The sequence below is a fragment of the Micrasema longulum genome, unplaced genomic scaffold, assembly GCF_059751315.1.
Source record: "Micrasema longulum isolate JH-2025_06_02 unplaced genomic scaffold, ASM5975131v1 h1tg000403l, whole genome shotgun sequence".
NCBI lineage: Eukaryota > Metazoa > Arthropoda > Insecta > Trichoptera > Brachycentridae > Micrasema > Micrasema longulum.
The window spans coordinates 308728-329969 of NW_028277603.1; the positions used below are offsets into that span (position 1 = coordinate 308728).

General features: G+C 32.3%; 2 long non-coding RNA genes across 2 annotated transcripts; both read left to right on the plus strand.

Moving 5' to 3' along the window:
* The first annotated feature begins 1115 nt into the window (after positions 1-1115).
* LOC148281843 (uncharacterized) lies at positions 1116-17288 on the plus strand. The gene is made up of 3 exons (XR_015822250.1): positions 1116-1238; positions 3493-3597; positions 17037-17288. It is a non-coding gene; the product is annotated as an uncharacterized LOC148281843 (long non-coding RNA).
* Positions 6377-11282, plus strand: LOC148281844 (uncharacterized). Its single transcript, XR_015822251.1, has 2 exons — positions 6377-7985; positions 10696-11282. It is a non-coding gene; the product is annotated as an uncharacterized LOC148281844 (long non-coding RNA).
* Positions 17289-21242: the final 3954 nt, after the last annotated feature.

A 21242-nucleotide genomic window follows, 5' to 3' on the forward strand; every position in this document is an offset into this window, starting at 1 on the left:
AATCTAGAAAAAAATGTCACAAAGTAGATGCTTACATAAATAATGAACGACTAACTGAAATTGAACATGTTAAATACTTAGGACTAACAATATACAGACAATTGACATGGACAATTCATATCAACAATTTAATTAGCAAAGTGGCGACTTTATCGAGTCTTTTTTTTTTAAATCAAAAACTTTGTTCCAATAAAGGATAAAATAATAATGTATGAAGCCTATGTAAAAACTAAAATATGTTATACGCAACTACTATGGGAATAGGAAATCAAAATGACATAAACAGACTAAAAAGACAACCAAATAAAATATTTAAGTTAGTATATGACCTTCCCTATCTAACAGCAACTAAAGAACTTTTTGAACAAACTAAAAAATTAAATGTAACGGAACTCTTTAAACTAGAATCCTTAAAATTTATTCATAAATTAGCCACTGATGTAATTGTGGACGAAGAATTAAAACTTGAAAATACTGTAGTAAACATGAACACAATACGAGAATATCAGAAAATTATCATATGCAATCTTTTAAAACGAGAAAAGGACAATCAAGACTAATAAACCATGGACTGAAATTACACAATAAACTACCAGACAACACTAAACAAAAGACTCAGACAACCTTTACAAAAGATGTAAAAAATAAATTATTTTTTTTAGAAAAAGAAATATTTGCGTTCTTATGATTTACCCAAATATTTAATTTTGAGGGCCATTTTCAACGAGTTGTAAATAACTCACTATTAGAAAATGGAATCAAGTTGGGGTAGGGTGGGATTCGAACCACGGACCTTTGGTCTGGGACCACAACCCGACATTATTATTAACAGTAGAATGTGAATTTTAAAAGTGAAAATATTTTGTTAAATGTATGTAACCCGTTAGGGTTTATCAATGAAATTTAAATAAAAAAAATAAAAAAATAATATTTTAAAAAATTACTCGTCTTTTGTTACTATAATAAATTACAATGAACTTCCATTGAGAATTTTCTCTTACAAACTTGAATGTTTTAAATAGATATTTTAAAAAATAAAATAAAAATAAATACTGAAGCCGCACCAGTGTGTATGAGTCATATTAAATTCAGTACATAATATTGTTACCATTTTACTCGACGCCATTTGTTAACAGTTCTCCGTCGTGTCGAGTCGTCAGTAATAAATAACAAATTGCATAAAGATGGCGTCCCACAAATTCGTTTTCTTGTTCCTGACGCTGTTTTTGGCGGTACAGGTGAGTTATTTCCTTAATTTAATGGGAAACTTGGAAACTGCAGGTAGAGTTATAGGAAATATCAATAATTATTGATTTGCAGAAAGCATCCGGCCGTAGAAATGTAAAATGAGATAATAGCTATTATTTGAAAAAAGTGAAATTTCAAATCCAGACAACAGTTGGAATGTTTTTTTACGTTGACAAATGATAATGCATATATATGTTATTGTTTTAATTATAAAATAATAATTAAATGTATTTGATTACTTTCAATGATTTTTAAAGTCAAGTGAAACTCTGATGTACATATGTTGTGTCATTATGAATTGAACATATTATTTTATATTTATATAAAGGTACTTAATTGTGAAGAATCTCTTAGTTCACTTGTTATTATAACTTAAAAAATAATTCAAATAATGTTTGATTATGTCCAAATGCTTGCAGACTGGCTGGATTTCCTCCCTAGGAAGTTCATATTTAAATTTATTTCAACAGAGAGGGAAAACATTTTTGATAGGGGAATATGGAAGTCTAGGCATTTACAGGGCTTATGACCTGTCATTGGCTGGTTTAAGTGGCCACTTTACACACTGTGTAACATTCACCATTCTGCCCATGTTTGAACATCCACATTTCCTCAACTCTTCCATCTGTTGACTTTTGTGGGGGCATTCAAATCCCCCCTTCGGTCCGGCTAGCTTTACCAATTGGTGAATTCTTGGCTTCACAGTAGACGGTGCACAGCGGAAATGATTTTCAACAGAAAGTAAATTTATTTATTCATTTTTTCCATTTTAAACTATAGTAATAATAAAAATAATGTGACCTCACTGGGGTAACCCGTGCCAAGGACACTTAACAATATACTTTTTTTTTAATATTTTTACATTTGAGAATAAACAAAGAAGACTTAATAAACAGAGATAATAAACAAAATATTGAGACAGTTTTAAACTCTACGTATTTATGTTTATAATTAATTTATGTACATTGATATTATTCATATTACAAAACGCACAATGAAAGAACAAAAACATAACATAAGCTATACACTTTGTCTTGTTTTCATTTTCAACCGAGTTGAAAATCCACGTTCACAAATGGTCAGTCGAGAACGACAAAAGGACACGCAGAGGTTCTTTGCCGACAATAGGATAAATGGCATATTTTTTTAATTTGCCGTTTATTTTTGGAGCCGACTCGCCACCGTGTGGGTCACTCTACGCCCCCCGAGTGGGGCGCTAAAAAATGCAGATATTTAGAATTATGTTTTACCACCAATATAACATAATGGCCAAAATTAATAGATGGACTATTTCACTTTTAAAACCTTACGATCTCTAAACAAAACATTACGTCATAGAATTAAGAATAGTCCAGAAACCGCATACGAGCATCATACAGAAGGTGACTAAACTACTAATAAATGAATAGTTTTACGTTTTGACCCATTAGTTTTTTTGTGGACGTCGCTCAGTACGCAATTCCTGATTTGAATTCAACTATGCCGTGTTGTGTCCTTTTAAAGTGTAGAAATACTGCTAGGATCTTAAAGAAACAGGATGGGATCACATTTCAGTATAATTAGCAAATTAAAGTGTCAGTAGCAAATATATTACTAAAAAATGTAATTATTCTTCCGTCTGTCAGATTGTTCAAAAAATCAAAATGGACATTTCATAAGTGTTGCCAGGGTAGTAAATTTATTTACCCTACTTTACTCATCTAATGAGAGAACTAATGAAAATTGGACCTCGGATTAATCAACTCTGTGGTGGATATTTGACCGACATTATCTTTAAAACATCAAATACTATTTAACATGACATAAAAATATCCGTTTTATGTCCAATAAAATTTGTTTTATATTTTGAGTTCAAAGTGCATTCATTCAATTACTCAATTATTAAATAACCCTTTACTTATCTACTCTGTTGTGTCAATCAATATTTCCGCGTTCACAATAAAATTTTAGAGAAATTAACAAATTGCTTTTTTTTTTACCTCAAATTTGTGTTATGATTATATTTTTCCCATCGTGCAACATTACGCGGCGACTTCGTGAATGCGCCCGACGAAAGTGGGGCATAGTGGGGGGATTTTTGGACAGTCCTTTGTATTCAAATATGACTCTACGCTCCTTCTGGACTATTCCTAATTCTATGTATTACCCTTTGGACAGTATTTTTGAACACAAAAAAATAAGGTTTATCTACCATGAAAAATATTTAAGGTCAATTTTTTCAATTTTCTTTTTTTTTCTTTTTAGTATTCAGCTGCGTCGCCAAGGGAACGCCGAGATGCCCCAGCACCTACAGAAGAAAAGCCAGATACTCTGAGCACCATTCAAAACTTTTTGAAAGAAAATATTCAGGTAAGCACTCATTTGAGGTCACAAGACGCAAAAATAGTGATGCATAATTCATAATTCAGTGCGTAGCATTCTTCTGGAGAGTGATGCGGTGATGTGGGGGCTGAATAACCCACTTACTCTTAATGGTTGAGAGAACACTGAAGAAATTTCTTCGTTAGCTTTACATGAGAGAGTTTGGATACTACCCATTGCAATACCCAGCATTGTTTCCTTTTAGGTGTGCTCGGTATCACAAGTTTGCGGGCCAGAAGTAGTATTATCACGCTTCTGACCGGGTTAATTTACAATACTAACATTTTTGAGCGTATTAAATTATATGCATCGAGCAACTATTTAAGAGCTAGGCAACACCGACCATTTGTTTTTCCTTAATTTAGGACAAATTTACCTTTGATGATGCCTGTGGGGAGGATAATTGGTCTGTTGAACAGCCTACCAAGAGAGGTGGATCTTTTCCATGCTGAGATTACCAGTTTTAGACTCTTTCTCTCTAACTATGTGTCATAATGCGTATTAGTGACTTATTTGCTTTGTTAACTATTGTTTTTATGGACCTTATAATTACTATTGAACTTTTAAAAAAAAAAAAATGTAATTATTTAATTGTATAATTGATGTACATTGTAATTGGCAGTAGTGCTGCATTGTACATTTAACTACTACTACTATCACGCAATTTCCCCGCAGGGGTAGACAGAGAGAATAGACAGCCACACACGTCTATCCTGGCATACATTCTTAGCTTCTTTCCCATTCATACATGTTGTCATACATGCCCTTCGGTTCTGTCTGCTTTTGACATGATCAGACTTAAGATTTTGGTTTATCTGATCATGCTACGTCTTCTTAGGTCGTCCTCGTCTCACGTTACCGTTCATTTTCGCCGTGTATACTTGTTTTACAATTTTTTCGTAGTCCATTCGTTCTACGTGACCAAACCATCTCAGAGACCCTTTCTTAACCTTATCAATCACACTTGATTCAGATTTACACTCTCGCCTGATTTCATCATTCGCAACCTTGTCATACATTGATTTGCTTTCATCCTTCCTCTGCCAGTTCCATGTTTCACGTGCATACATAAGTGTTGGGACTGAAACTCCGTTGTGCACTGCCAGTTTAGCTTCGATTGACATATTTTATTAGCAATTACTGTGCTTAGTGTGCCGTTAATTTTATTGTCCGCGTTCACTCTTCTGTCAACATCTTTTTTAAACATTCAACTTACCTAATCTGTGAGTGGTGTATCAAAGTTAGTGCTCCAAATATAAAATGTATAAAATGTTCTTTGTTTATTAGGATTAAGGATAAGTTATTTGTAAATACACAATAGTGTAGATTTATAGATAACTTTAGATGAGGTATACCTATGTATTTGTGTTAATTTTTAAACAGTTTTACACTAGTATGTAATTGATCGGGTTGTGGTCCTGTGGCTAGTGTCTCGGACTCACGGGCCAAAGGTCTGTGGTTCGAATCCCACTCTACCCCAACTTGATTCCCACTTTCTAATAATGAGTTATTTAAAACTCGTTGAAAATGGCCCTCAAAATGAAATATTTGGGTAAATCATAAGAACGCAAATATTTCTTTTATAAAAAAAAATTAAATTATTTGAAAAACTGAACAAGTAAGTCATTAAACATAGTAATTGTTACATCACTTACGATACTATTTTTAGTTCTTTTTTTAATTTATTTTAAGAATTAGATAACATACATAATTGTATTTTTGTTCCCGCAAAGCCGAAGCTTGTCTGCTCTTTCTTCTTTTCTTCCAATATAATATTAAAATATAAATAGTAACGCGTGTGATGCTAGGTTATTTATAAGCTCTGAAGATGACGTAGCATCCTGGAAACCAGTCCATGTATGACTAAAAATAGAAGTAATTTAAACTAAAATTGTCAATAAATATAAACAAATAAATTTAGTGGTTAAATATTATTCATGTATTCCCTCGATTGAACGTGAGCAGAAGGTGTCGAGAATGCGCACTTTCGTCTACTTGACATTCCATTTTTCAGGCTTGTAATCAAATATAATAATACACGTAACGTAAAAGCAAGTAAACATCTTGTAGAGTAGAAAATTTTCTTTCAAATAACGACATTTTCCATTTTGTTTTACTTTGGGTGCTCATTTTAAAATTTGGAAAAAACAGACAACTTATGTTAACACCCAAGAGATCGCGATAATAATTTGTTTAAATCATTTGACGTCATCAGCGAATGTAAAATTTAGACATTACTAAAGCTTTCAATAAGAAAAATAAAAAGAAAATGAAAAAAGTACTGGACCAAGATGACATCCCTGAGGTAGTCCATTAGTGGTGCTAAATTTGGGATGAAGATATTCAAATTTTAACAAGTAGTTTTCTGTCGGTCAAGTAGCTAATAAAGGGGCGTAATAAAATACCAGCCAAGGACAGGTCGTAAGCCCTGTAAATGCTTAGACTTCCATATCCCTTATCAAATATTTTTTCTTTCTCTGAAGCGATAAATTTCAATTATATTTAACTTGGAATAATCAAGAGCTTCGATTTGGTTTTACGATTTTTATGTAGGTTATCTTGAGTTCAAAATGTATTTTCATGTGCACACCAGATATTTCTTTACCGCTCGTTCATGACCCAATAAAATCTTCAAATATTGCTGAATTAAACATTGTTTAGATATTTATTTTATTATTTTGTTTCCTATTGGTATTTATACATTGGCATTGTAAAAAAGAGGTCGCGGACATCATAAACTCAATGTACAAAACAAATTTATCTGTGCTCAGGCGGGTTCAATACAGTGTTGTGTGTAAATACTATGAAAGCATCCACCCCTTTCCCGAAACTGTTCATAAAGACTTGAGTCTTTCTTCAGTTTCGCATATCAATATCAATTTAATTTTTTTTTAAATTAAGCGAAAATTTAATATTTCTTTACCATCAAACCGCGAAAATAACAAAACAAATAAACTTTAAAAACTTTCATTGTACCCCTCACTGCAGTATTGTCAGTTTGTGATCAATCAAATACACATGGTCAGCACAATCACCTTTTTATAATTCCCAGTATTACAGTGGAGGAATACAGTGTTAGTTGCAAATTGAGACCGCGGCCGCACGCTCCAGATCCCGCATCGGAAAAGAAGAAGAACGTAGTAATACAAACAAATCAATCAGACGACACGAAACCCAGATACATATAGGAAACATTAGAATAATTTGCCCTATACAACATGCACTCAATCAACAGAAGAAAAACAATACGTATCTATAACAAATCACAGCGGAACATCAAATTATCAAGACGCTACCGGCAAAATCCTAACACAGATCCTAACATGATCCCTATCGAACTCAGGCGAAGTGTGTAAATAGAACCAAATTCCCGAACAAGTGCATTCGACTAAACAGCTGCAAGAAATTGCGTGGATATACGTCCGCCTTATAGTGTAGTGGTTGGCGCATCCGCATAACACGCTTAAAATTCCGGGTTTGATTCCCGAGATGGTCGACCTGAAACATTTGTTTTTAAAAGTAGTTTTACTGAATTATTCCCCCGTTGTGCCAAAAACACGCTTGCACAACTCACAACCAACGCTCTCTAGAAAACCTGCGCCCATGGGCAATTATCGTGGATTTTTTTATTAGCCAATAAATTGATCTAAAAATCACAAGCCGATCGGCACTATTTATATCAAAATCTGTTAAGAAATAAGGGAAATATAAAGGATTAAATTCTAGTAATTTGAATTGTGCCAAAAACAAACAATTCGTGACGTCATCAAGTATGACGTCTTTGGATGTTTTGTGACGTCATTGGATTTTTTTTCATCAATGTCTAAGGATTTTATAAAGTATTGTAGATAGCTTCCTTTTTCTATGTGTCGTTTGTTTACATTTACGGCGTCCTGTCACTTATTAAACGCTATGAGTTGTGATTGATAGTTTTCATGATTTAGGAGAGGTTAAAAACCATAAAATAATAAAAGAAATTCGAGATGTAAGATGTAATCCGTTTTCACCTTCATCTGTCAGTGCCTAGAACTGGAGTGTAAGGGAGGGGGGGGGCTTAAGATAATAAGCATAGACAACTCTCCTTATCTGTAGCCTGTGGCATTACCAACATTAAAATGAATGCTTTACTAGTGAACTTCTGTGACAAAATTTGTTACCAACTTACGAAACGATCGTTTTCGAAAGATCTTATTTTCCAAACGAAAAAAACGAATGAAAATATTCATTATAAGGGCTTATATAAACACAACGAGAATCTTTAAAAAATCTTTTATTTGTAGAGTAGGCTAAATCCGATATTCCTCCTATTGGTTAGTAAAGGCAACCTTTAATGACGTAAACCACCGCTTAATGGCGATCGCTAGAGACGGCGCACAGTGTTTTGACCCATACAAGCTACAAGATAAAAAGTCACTTTTGAATTCTTAAACGATGACGTCATGGGGGCATTACCAGATAGTTAGTGTAACGATTGTAAGCCTAATTGGGGTGATTAATGCTTAAGGTGATTCATACCAGAATATCAAAGTCGGATAATTGGTTTTTGAAAGCCTAATTACATTTATTTGCATTTTGGCGTCCGACGTATAAAGGTTGTTTATCAAGTTTAAAGTTTTTTATTTCGATTAAAAAAAAAATGGAAACTATTTTGGAAGGTATGTTGTATAGTTTTTTTTCTAATATTTTAATGTATTTCATTTAGGTATTTAAAAAAACAATAATTTAACTTATGTATTTTTCAGTAGTTAAAAAAATATCAATTTCTAACTTCTCGAGAATTTATCTCGGAGAGTATATCAAAGTAGCAAAATATTATTTTTATTTTTCAATAGACCAATTTATTGTTAATTCATTACAGTTTCGATATTTTACCGCACGAAGTTGCATCTATCTTATTTTGTTATTTTACAGGTACCAGATACGAGATTTCCAGGCAAGAATTGTACGTGATGTGGAAGAGTTTGACGAAGAAAGAAAGGCTTCAAGGAGTGTTAAATAATATTGTTAGTAAATTTGAAGTCGTTAAACTTGGTGCAAGTGGTGAAAAACTGTTAAAAAATCAAATTAAGCTTATTTGTTTAAATATAAGCAGAAAATGGACCGAATCTGGCTGTAAACTAGATAGATTTGTTAAAAAAAAAATTGAGTGGCTCGACGGTAGTGAAAATATTTTGATATGTGAAAACTTTCGACAAAGTCCTTCAGTAGACATGAATGAACCATCTACGTCTACTGGAAGGCCCGCAAAGGATGTTGGGGCATGCAGTGATCAGTGCAAAAGGACAAAAGTGCGTGATTTAGTGAGTATGAAGACATCTGAAGAACTTTCGTTTGCCACGCAGGTATCTATTCGAGCATCAGGAAAACGCACAGTTGCCGATCTCCTAAAGAAAATTTTGAAAGCTACTCCCAATGAAGTAGCAAAAATACGTAGGGAACGTCAACAAGTAAACAAACAGCGGGCATTGACAATTGAGGAAGCGCTAAGTTTATACGTTGACTGTAAATTATCTTCGTATTCCTACAAAGTTATGCGTAAAAATGCCATAAAAACCGGCCACAACATATATCCGGCATTTTATAATTTAAGAAAAGCTAAAGAAGCATGTTGCCTGAGCGAGGCATTTTTCAAAATAACGGAAACTTGTGCAGAAATCCAGCTACAAGCGATTTTAAATCATACGGTGGAACGATTGCTAAATGTAGAATCAGAAGTCTTAAAAGAAAGAGTTCCTTCAGGTTCTGTACTGACTCTTATATGCAAGTGGGGTGGAAATGGAAGCCCGGGACATAGTAATTATAAACAGAAATTTCACACAGAGCATGCAATAGATGAATTTTTATTTATTATGTCATTCGTTCCAATACAACTAAGGCTTAATGATGACCCTAATATAGTAATTTGGCAAAATTTAAGCCCTTCCTCAACCTCTTATTGTCGTCCTATTAAATTTATTTTCGCCAAAGAAACTGATATTCTTACTAAATCTGAAATCGAAAAACTTCAAGATGCAATTGAAAAACTTGAAAATTTTAATGTTAATATTTGAGGTGTAGTATTGTCCATAAAATTGAAAATGCTTTTAACAATGGTGGATGGTAAAATTTGCAACGTTTTGGCTGGAAATAAGTCAACCATGTCCTGTTATATTTGTAGCGCCAAACCTGAACAAAATGAACTCTATTAGTATTAATAGAGTTTTTCGACAAGAATTTTATTCTTTTGGCTTATCTACATTACATGCTATTTTTATATTTCTCAAAATACGTCTATTTGAAAATCACTTATAACAAATGTTTTATTTAAAAACCTTTAAGTTTTATCACCATCATACCATATCCGCTCCCTATGTGGAGCATATGGATTCCATAATCTGCTTCCGGCCAAGCGATCGACCTCCCGTACATCCTCCCAAGTTAAGTCCACGTACCGCAACTCTGACGCAAACTGCCCACAAATTGTCAACAGTGGACGACCAGGACGCCAAGAACCTGATGCCTTGTAACATAGGCAAGCATGGTTAAGGCTTTCGGAAGGCATACGTAGTACATGGCCTTGCCAGCCAAAACGCCTTGGATGACAGTAGATACCAAGGGTTGCTGTGTCCGTTGCCTCACTTCTGTGTTCCTTACAATGTCAAACTTTTAAGTTTATTTAAACCCTTTCAGTTGTCATGTTTAACATAATAAAATCAGCTGTAAAATGGTTATTCTGACAAAACAAGTGAAGGCAGATTAGTTCTCTTGGGTGAAATCTTTATTTTATGCCTAAGTATCTAATATAATTTTCAATGATTTATTTTATAGGTTGACCGATTTATCAGTCAATAGAATTAAAGTAATAATTTCAATTATTTATGATCCTTAAATACATTATTGGATGCAGATATCAATTTCCAGAAAATTTATTTCGTTTATGAAATAACAAAATGTGACATATTTTTTATAAAACGAATTATTATTAAGTATTTAATTAAAAAAAACCTCTTTTTAGGATTAAATGAATCGCATGCGTGAGTTAAAAGTACATTCAGAATTTTTAGTTTCTAGCTTGTATGAAACGAAACACTGTGCGGCGCGGCACAGCGCTTACCGTCAACGTTCGGTCGTTATATTCCTTTTCAATAGGTTTAAATAATTTAGCCCCAAAAAACTTAACCTATGAATTAAAGATGAGCAAATTAAACAAACAGCAAATGTAAAGTACTAAGGTAAGGTTTGGATGTGGATGACAAATGAGTGTGAACAAAACAGCAGTTATAAAAAAACTAAGTCCAATTATTGGAATAATGAGAAGAACAGAAGTCTTTAATAAAAGTACAAAATTAATGACTTACAATGCTTTCATACTTCCACACTTTGTATATGGATTAATAATATGGTCGCAATTTAGTAAACAAATGCAAGAATCAATACAAAGAACAATGAATTTAAAGCAACATTTAATTTTAATAAATATACTAGAATCACAGATTTATATAGAATAACAAAAATTCTCAATTTACATTCATTAATTTACACAGAAAAGGTAAAGATGATGTTTAAGATCAAAAAGAATAAAATAAAGAGAATATTAAATTTAAGTTTAACACAATATACATAAAATAAATACAAGATAGTCAAATAATTTAACTTCCGGACGGAATTTAACCCAAGACTAACAAAAAAAGAAACAGTTTTGTGTATACAGCAATAAATTTCTAAAATTCACTTTCTAATGATCTAAAAAATACACAAAACAAATACGTTCTTAAAAAACACCTAAATAAAACAGTTCTTACAGCCCGTGTGACGTGATGTGATGTTATTTTATTGACTTTTTATTAAAAAAATTGTGTCATTATATATTATATCCCCTCGTACCAGCACTTTTGCTGATTGGGAATATTTCGTACAAATAAAATATGTAATATGTAAAGTTGAAAACGATTTATTTTGTCATAAGTAAATAAATCGAAATCTAGAACTTAAATGTATCATTGAAAGTTCATTAGCATTTAGCGTGATGTGTTGAATTATAACAATTTCGTGATAAGAGATGTCCCTTGTCACAATAATAATAACACTTATTTTGATTGATTATTTATTTACTATTGTTATTGTATGATTGGAAATTTCATGAGCGCATTCATTTACTTATCTACTCTAAAACTGTCCTTCCCTCCAAGCAAAGATTATTTTTATTTATTCATTTAGTTACTGTTTACATTATGTGCGTATTCAATTCAATTCGATTCAATTCATTTATTTAAAAATAACATATACGTTACAAACTAAATTTCAAGACGTACATATTATACTTTTTTTTTATTATTTATTTTTTTTGCTACGTTTTTTTTACTACATTTTTACTATGTTTTTACTACATTTTTACTATGTTTTTACTACAATTTTACTATGTTTTTATTACATTTTACTATGTTTTTACTACATTTTTTACCATGTTTTTATTCCATTTTTTACTTTGTTTTTCACTTTGTCCTGTATCTTTATAACTGTTTCTATAAATTGATTATTGTTTTTTATATTTTTTGACTGTTTTAGAACGGGGTAAATAACCCTAGTTAGACAGTCAAAGCAACTTTACATAAATTATAATTTTGTGTATGTAATATAATGATATAAAATAAATAAATAAATATATAGAAAAAAATAGATAAAAGAGACTCTTGTCAAAGCAGTAGGAGAATACTGCTCCGGAAAACCGCTTCGGATACATGTAATAGATCAACATCAAGATCCATGTTGTTCAGCATAGCGGTAGCTTTTTCAACGGCAGGGTGCTCCTGTATATCGGAATATAAAACAATCTTGAAAAACCGCCCTTGAACCTGTAGCAATTGCACAAAAAGCTTTAATCCAAGTATTTTTTTAAAAAAACATTTCGTTATCCAAGTGACTTGCTCTTCAAAGAATTCAGAGTACTGAATATTATTCAACAGTATATATTGGAACGGTAGTGGTTACACACATAATTGAGACATTTACCCAATCGTCAACCACAACTATAATACAAGATACTCTAATAGGGATCTGATACTAGGGGAAGGGGTCAACACTGTTCTGGTATCGAGACAACACTATTACGTAGGCAAAAAGGTCCATAACCTTTTGCCAGAATCGTGGAAAGTCGGGAGTGTTGTCAAGTTGCGGAAGGTGTTCACCTCGCTCTTTCATGACATTGGTCGTAGGGAGTCAGAAAAGTTGATGCATGCCACGGATTGGAGATTCTTAATGGATGTCGAAAACAAAATATAAAAATAAGGAATAATTCCAAAAAATATATTTATAGATGGCAACCATGAAGTTTCGCATAAATAAATTGTCTATGTTTTTATGAATGTATGTATGTGTATGCGCATGGGTGTATGTATGTGTGTGTGTATGTATGTGTATATATATGTGAATGTGTGTATGTATATGTATCAAAATGTGTACACGAATAAGTTTGTATTTTATTTGTCTGTGCTCTCTATTAATTTGTTAACTATTATTATATATAAGAATGTAATTGCCTAGCTTGGAACGGGGTATGTACCCTTGTTAGCTGGGCAAAGTGAACGTAAAATTGTATTTTGATAAAAGGTGTAAATAAATAAAAATGTAGGTTGACGCTGTCTTAGGTATTTACCAGGAACATACAAACCAATGCTCATCACAATCTCAGGAGTATCGACCATACCGCGCAACAATGGATAAAAATGTGTAGTCAAATACACATTCCTTCTAGTCTCTAAACTGTTGTAGCCAAGCATACCCTGGAGAAACTCGGTCGGGTAGAGCCGAGGATAATACCCGTAATCTCTCATGTAGAGATATCTCAGAAACTTCTTTTGGATGTTCTCTATCATAGGAGAGTACTTCAGTTCATGTGGCTTATTCTGTGTCCGATCGGATAGAAAATACAGGTCTGTGTGTGAAATAGATAGAGCCAGAACCCTAGATAATTTTTTTTGACCCGATGACTACTCTCATGGCCAGTATTAGTAATAGGAAGCTAATCAATATCAGGTCAATACCCTAAATTTTATCTACAAAGTAAAATTAAGTTTTTTAGTTTGAAAAATAGAATATGTGTACAATGAATTTTTCTAAACATGTTCAATTACAGATTACCGACGAAGATACTCAAATTTTCGAACGTAAATATCGATTTTTCTTTAGAACGTCTTGAAATGTGCCGATGAAGAAGCTCTGGTAAAAATCCTGAAAAGAGAACTTTACTTGGAAAGTCTTCTTCGTAGTGTATAGGTTAACGTGTTCGCCTGGCATTCTTGAGGTCCTGGGTTTGATTGCTCAAAGGGTGGAAACCTAAAACTGGTTATAAATAAGATTTTTTTTTGTTTTGTACACCATTTTGTGAAAAGGGCCTGAATTGTATTGTTTTAGTATTTGTTTCAACAATATAGTGTAAAGTTTCCGCCAACCAAGTTTTGTAAAATTTCCATTAAAAATAAACGTAAAAAGTAAAAATAAACGAATAATTAGTTTCGTATTTTCGTTTAGATTAACCTTAAGGTCGTAAAAATGGTCTTAATGAAATTTTCTTATTTTGTGGCACGTGTTCGTACTTTTTGACGTTGAATAATCAGTGTGGCCATTATACGAAGCAAAGAAAATAAAATCTTCAAATTAATCACTCTTTAGGGGGTAGATAAAATCCAGAATACCACCCCAATAGCTCACTCACAAATAACTATCGACGTACTTAAAAACATGCCAAAAATTTGAGAAATCACAATGAACATGCTTAAGTTATCGCAGTCATAAGTAACGCTCGTGTCAATTTGTTTTTTGTTTTCCTCGTAAAAAAATACAGTTCACTGGCGAAAAATCAGCGTTTACTATAAAAAATATTACAATATATTGCATTTGCAAAATAGTAAGTAGTATCTAATACAAAAAAGTTAAAATTAAATTAAAATTATGGCGACTGCTTTTCTTGACATTTGGCTTGCCAACCGCCGGCTAAATGCAATGAATAGCGTGATAAATAATAAAGAAATAAATAAAAATAGCAGTTTTGAAATATTTTCCATATTTACACCGGTGAAATTCAAATATGTGATTACGCAGCAGGATTATACGTCGCGAAACGTAAATATTTCGACATTTAATATTAGATGTTCACGGATGTTCCATTGTGATCGCGAATACAATTAACAACCATGGTGAGAAATTATTATCACGTCGACAGTTATTTGTGATTGAGCTACTGGATTGCAAAATACCCGGATCGCTATCATGAAATCAAACCTCTAAATAAGAACCTCGTTGCAAGCAAATAACTTTTCAGGACACGTTTAGACACGTGTTCACGGACGTTGTATTGTGATCGCGAATACGATACACAACCATGGTGAGGAATTGTTGTCACGTCGCTTATTAGCACGTCGATAGTTATTTGTGATTGAGCTACAGGTATTTGAAACTATCGACCCTTTATCGAACAAAAACAACGAGAACTCATTTATCTTCTTCATCTTTGGTAAATATATATTGAAAATGTTATAAGAAAATGTTATAAGAAAATAAAAAATATGGCTGACAGTGAAACGGTTAATTCGAAAGCAAACATTTGCGAGTATGTTCCTTCGCGTGGTAATACAAACCAATTTAAAATGCGTATAATATTTACTAAGACAACAAACCACTTTAAATATGGTATTTAATATTATGATACTGACTTTTTAATAATATAAGGAACGCAAGTAAAAATTGCATTGTAATGTATAACGATAAATATGCAGTTTCATTGCAATTTTTCCTTTATTCAAAAGAGACGTAATCGTATGTCAGTGTCAGTCAAACATGACACGAAGTATGTGGATTGCTGTGTACAAGTACTGTACGCGTTCGTAAAGACATTTACGATGCAAAATGATATAACATGTATAATCGAGGTCTCAAGTTCAAGACGTTGTCATAGTACGCAGAATAAGTAATTATGCAAACGTCATTTTAACATATTACAACAGAGATGAATAACATTTTAAATAAGGTAATATAGAAGTCTAGGCATCAACATCTATATAACCTTCTTTAAAATTTCCTTCATATCTGTTGTAATATGTCAATATTAATAGCTCCCCAGGGAGTTGAATCCAGTCCTTGTCTACAAAAAATTGGACAAACTCAACATATTGTTGATAAATCCACCGAGACCTCTATTATACATGTTATATCATTTTGTAACCTAGCTAGGTTATTAAATTATTAAATAAACTAAAGATAATAACTCTTTTTTTTATGATATATTTGGTAGCCTTTTAATAATAAGGAATATTTGAATGTTTTTCTTGTGTTTTTTGTTTCTAAAAAATAAAAAAGTACCTTCTAATCTTTTACAGAATATTTTATTTTCTCTTTTTTATGTATATTGTAAAAAAAACAAAAAAAATAAAAGAATAAATAATTTTTAAAAATCATAAAAATATAAGTAAAAAGTCACTCAGATACCAAAATAATATTAAAATCCCTAAATTCCACACAAGTCAAGATCAGAATAGCTTCGTCTTCAAAGGTGTCAAAAATTACAATAATCTCCCACATGAACTAAAAACTATTAAAACTAATTTATCTCTAAAAAATTCAAAGTAAATCAAAAGAAGTTTTTTGAACAAGAGTAAAAACTGCATTAAATTTTAATAAGCATGAATGTATTATTATTTTCTGTTTTTCTTTTTATCTTATGTTTTTTTTTTCTCACGTACTCGTTATATTCAAAATTATATTTTATTTATTTTTGTACATAATGTTATTTGTACATTAATGGGCTAATTGCCAAATGGCAATTTCTTCCAACCAACCTATAACATAAAAGTTTTATTTTTATAATTCAAGTTACAGAACATATTCAATAGAAAAAAAAGATGAAAAAGCTAATGCTATATAAAAATATAAATAAACGTATTTGTTTATAAATGACCTTAGATCAAAACTATTACTCAATGGGAAAAGGGAAAAAAGAGGAAAAAGGAAAGGAGGAGAGATTAAAGAAGAGAAAGGAGATGTTTCTTCAGACGTGATTTAAACAGAGATAATGTAGTAACCTCTTTGATGGTGGGTGGAAGATAATTCCACAGTCGAGCCGCATGAACACTATATGAGTTAGATAAAAAAGAGGAATTGTAAATATATAAACTCTAATAAATAAATAACTACATATAACAGTGTAAGTCAAGCCAAGCACAAGAGTTAGTCTCTTTTATTAGAGAGTTACAGCTATAACATTTACTAGATGTATAAAAGTAGATTTGGATAGAATAAATAAAAAAACATGTACCATTTATGAAATTTATTATAAAAAACAAATGGGAAAAATGCGGTACATAAAAAAAAGTTATTTCATTTTAATATATTGAGTTTTATGATTAGTTGTTACTATACTGCTAACATTTCTGTTTCTAAAATTTTTTTTTTTTCAGTTCGACAAAGTTATCGACAACCTGAAGGAGTTTGGAGAAAAGGTGCAGTCTGGTACCAAAGATTTCGCCCAGCAGGTTCAAGAAAAGGCTCAACAGATTTTTAGTCCGGCCTCTTCAGATGCCAAACCAACCGCCTGAAAATATATGCATTAATAGATTATGACTTTTAGCTTATAATTACAAAATTTCTCTATATATAAGTGTATTACGATAGTTTATGTTATTTCAATAAATAAACTTTATTTTATTTTACTTTATGTTTGTTTAATTTCAACTGTATTTCGTCGTTGTGCCGGTAATATATATATATATACTAGCGGACCCGTCAGACGCTGTCCTGCCCGAACGTTGGCTTGCCTGCTATTAGCTTGGAAATTTCATTGATAAATAGGTACCATTGGTTGAATTCCAAAACATAAAATAATCATTTTTTCAAAAACGGCATTCTTTTTTCAAACGTCAAACTCCGGTCTTCTCACCAACAGAGGGGTGTACTTATGTAGGAATACGATTTTTAATAATGTGTTGAATTTAATATTGTTTTTGTGTTACCAAAAATCCAGTAAAAAGAAATAAATGGGTAGAAATTATACGGAATTTAAGGAAAGAATCTGATTGAGATCCACAAAAAACCAATGCTGTTTGTAAAAACTCAAAAACAAACTATTTTCATACACTAAAAAACAACATCTTTTCATTTTTTTTGTAAATGTATTCTCCTCGAATGCTACCCTGGTAGATCGATGAATAAAATATTTATGCTCCTTACTTCTTTTTTACAATTTTACATATTAGATTGAAGATTTTAATATCTCTACGAACACGCACAGCGCAAAGATCTATATTTCTCTGAAAACCGCACGTAAATCGGTTAAGCCGTTTAGGGGGAGTTCAGTGACATCACACGTACAGAGGAATTATATATATAAAGATTTTAAAAATATTTTTAATTTTTCCATAATATATAAATATTACACAATTTTGTTTTAAAAAAAATTCTTTAAAATACGGGGGTTCGAACTGTCAGTAGGGTCGCAGTGAGTCACATCTTGCCGGATTTTGTGTTACATGAAGGTAAGATGAACAGTCTTCCGCTTCAGATACCAGTCTAAGGACTATGAAATATTTTTGTGTGAAAATACCCTTGTAAATAAATATTTCAAATCAACCATGTCGGGAATCAAACCCGAGGCCTCTTGCATGGGAGGCAAACGCGCTGACCATGACACCACGAGGCCGACATATAACTATCGCATCGTTATATTATTGGTTGATTTCGGTGAACGGTCACTAGTGACGTCATTCAATTTAGTTCGTTTAAATGAAAATAATTTCTTTCATACATTTTCAAGAAATTTACAATTTATTGCTCTAATTTTTACTTGTAAATTTTTTTTTTTTTTTTTTTGCCGTTTTCTGACATTTTACGGTAAAATAGATCGGTTGATTCGATGTTTGAATTCGATTATTTGCATGTTTCGAATGCTTGTATTTCGATTATTCCCATCATTAAAAATTACGTATTTTTCCTTTTTGTAGCAAAAAAATCAATCGTCAAAAGGTGCATTGTTTTATTAAACTGCGTAACAAGTTTTACGATGTTACTTAATAGATATTGCTAGCGCAACGACGATTTTGGGTATGTCCAAACGTTTGTAGTCAAGTAATGGATTTCAACATTATTTTTGGTACGTGTACTTTGTACACACACAAATCTGGATTTTCTCCCAAGGGGGAGTAGGTATATATTTTTTATTTATATCCCTACAGAGATGAGGTAGATTTTTTTCAAATTCAGGATTATGGATATTCGAGCGTTTACAGGGCTTATGACCTGTCATTGGCTGGGTTAAGTGGCCACTTTAAGTAGGTACTACAACATTCCCCATTCCGCTTATTAGCGAATATCCACACAGGTAACATTTTTGATTTTTGTATATATGTTACCGAATCGAGAAACCATCCACAAGCGAGTTGGAGCGCTATCTATGTATTGATATTGCTCGAATATCCACAATCCTGAATTTGAAAAAATTCTACCTCATCTCTGTAGGGATATAAATAAAAAATAATGGATTTCACCCCCTATATAGTCACTTAGATTTGACAACATGCGTGTATGTGTGAATATTTATATATTTTATTTTATTTTTACATTCTTTTCTTCTTTTTTGGGCTATAACTGTTTTTCTATTTCTTCAATATTATTTTTATTTATTCGAAAAACAAATTTGCCGCAACAAATCGGTTTCTTAGGACAGGCATTTGCCCATATAGGAACCGATTCCAACATTAGGCATACTAATATTTCTGGCTTGCCGACCCTTCATATACTGAGCCTACTCCTAGTACAAGCAGAATTTGCTAAAGTGTTTTTTGTGCAATTTTTGTAACAATTTATGTATAAACGAATAAATAAATAAAATATGTACTGTATTTTTCGGACCATGAGACGCATTTTTTTACTCTTAATATTCATCCAAAAATGGGGGTGCGTCTTATGGTCAGATGCGTCTTACCATCCGCAAAATACGGTAGACGGAGGCGTCTCCTAATATGCATTTATTTAACACTTTATATACATATACATACAAGGGCGGGCTAATTGCCTTCAGCCAATCCTTCCTACCTACCCAAACCGTTCAGTTTGAGAAAATTATAAAGTACATGGACATTTTCTCGGTAATTCGGCATAGAATCTTATAATTTTGTACAAAAATTTAAAACAACGATTAACTAAAAAAAATACACTTTACTATGAAGAGAGGAGAAGAGAGGTGATAGGAAGGAAATAAGTAGTAAGGAACAACTCTAACATAAAGAGAGTGACACTTCAATCTTCATTAAAATGTAAATAAAGAAGGGGCGTCTCTAATATTAGTGGGTCGATTATTCCACAATCCAGCAGCTACTACTGTGAAAGAGGAGGCATGAAAATTAGAGCGGTAAAGGGGCATTATTTATTTATTTATATATACGCCCAGTGGGCATTTTTAAGGACATATTTGTACGTATAAAAATATTGTAAAGGAAGTAGGAAGACACAATGGTAGACTCGGTGGGAGTGGAAGCGGGAGAGAGGTGTTTATAATTGAATTTGATTCAGTGGTCGTACAAAAGAAGACAACTTGTTATCAAAGTAATCAAGACTGGTATGTCTGTTGGCAGACCTAAGAGTTCTGGCCATAGGGGAATGAAAACCATCGTTAGTTCTATGGTTATCGGTATGAAAGAGTAAATAGTATGTTGATAAAAGGGTTCTCTCTTTCCTATAGCGAAGATATAGGCCATGTTGTAATAGAGGCTGGAAGAGCTCTCTCAGATAAACAGGCAAAGTGGGATTATTCAAAATATTGTGAAAAAATGATAGAATGAAACCTAAATAATAGCGTAATTGAAATCCGTCTTTAAATCTTGCAAAAACAGATCTGAATAAGGATCTTCAGCCACACGGATTTTTTTTTTCTCGAGACTAGGTGCTCTGTGCTGTAATTCACCACTGTAATTGGGCCTCGTGTCCTGTTGTGGTGCAAAAAAAAAAGCCTTCGACACGAGTTTTCAAAATCACACTAAAAACGGCAATAAAAAACGGCAGAATTAAATTTAATTAAAAAATTTATTACTTCAAAAAAATGTAAAGTATAAGCGAAACCGATAGGAAGACCTCTCGGTCATATAAAGATATTATTACCTTCGGTTTTTAAAAATGGTTTTTGAGTATGTGAAGGGATTGCTTTTACGTGGCATCATAAGAAGAATAAAAATATATGTGCTTACTGTTTAATGTATGTAAAGTTATTTCTTAATAATGATGATCAATGAGCATGTCTGATTTTGATACTACGCGTCTTTGCGATTAATTGTCTCTATCACGTGATCATCAGATGGCAATGTCAATGATTGCAATCAGCAAATTGACCGGAGTCGACTCTCCAGAGAAACAATAATACATTCCCAATAATCATCAACTTTTACACACTTGTCAAATGTAATCATTGTTTATAAGCCAGGCGTGTATTTGGAATTACATTTTATTAAAATGATTAAGAGGCCTGAAGATCAATGGAGTTGTTATCAACAATATCAGGTACGCGGATACCATTACCTATCTTCAGGAGATGTTAAATAGTGTGGATGCATTTGGCGAACAACTGGGTTAACGATCAATGTTGGTAAAACAAAATGGATAACACTTTGGTTACTCCG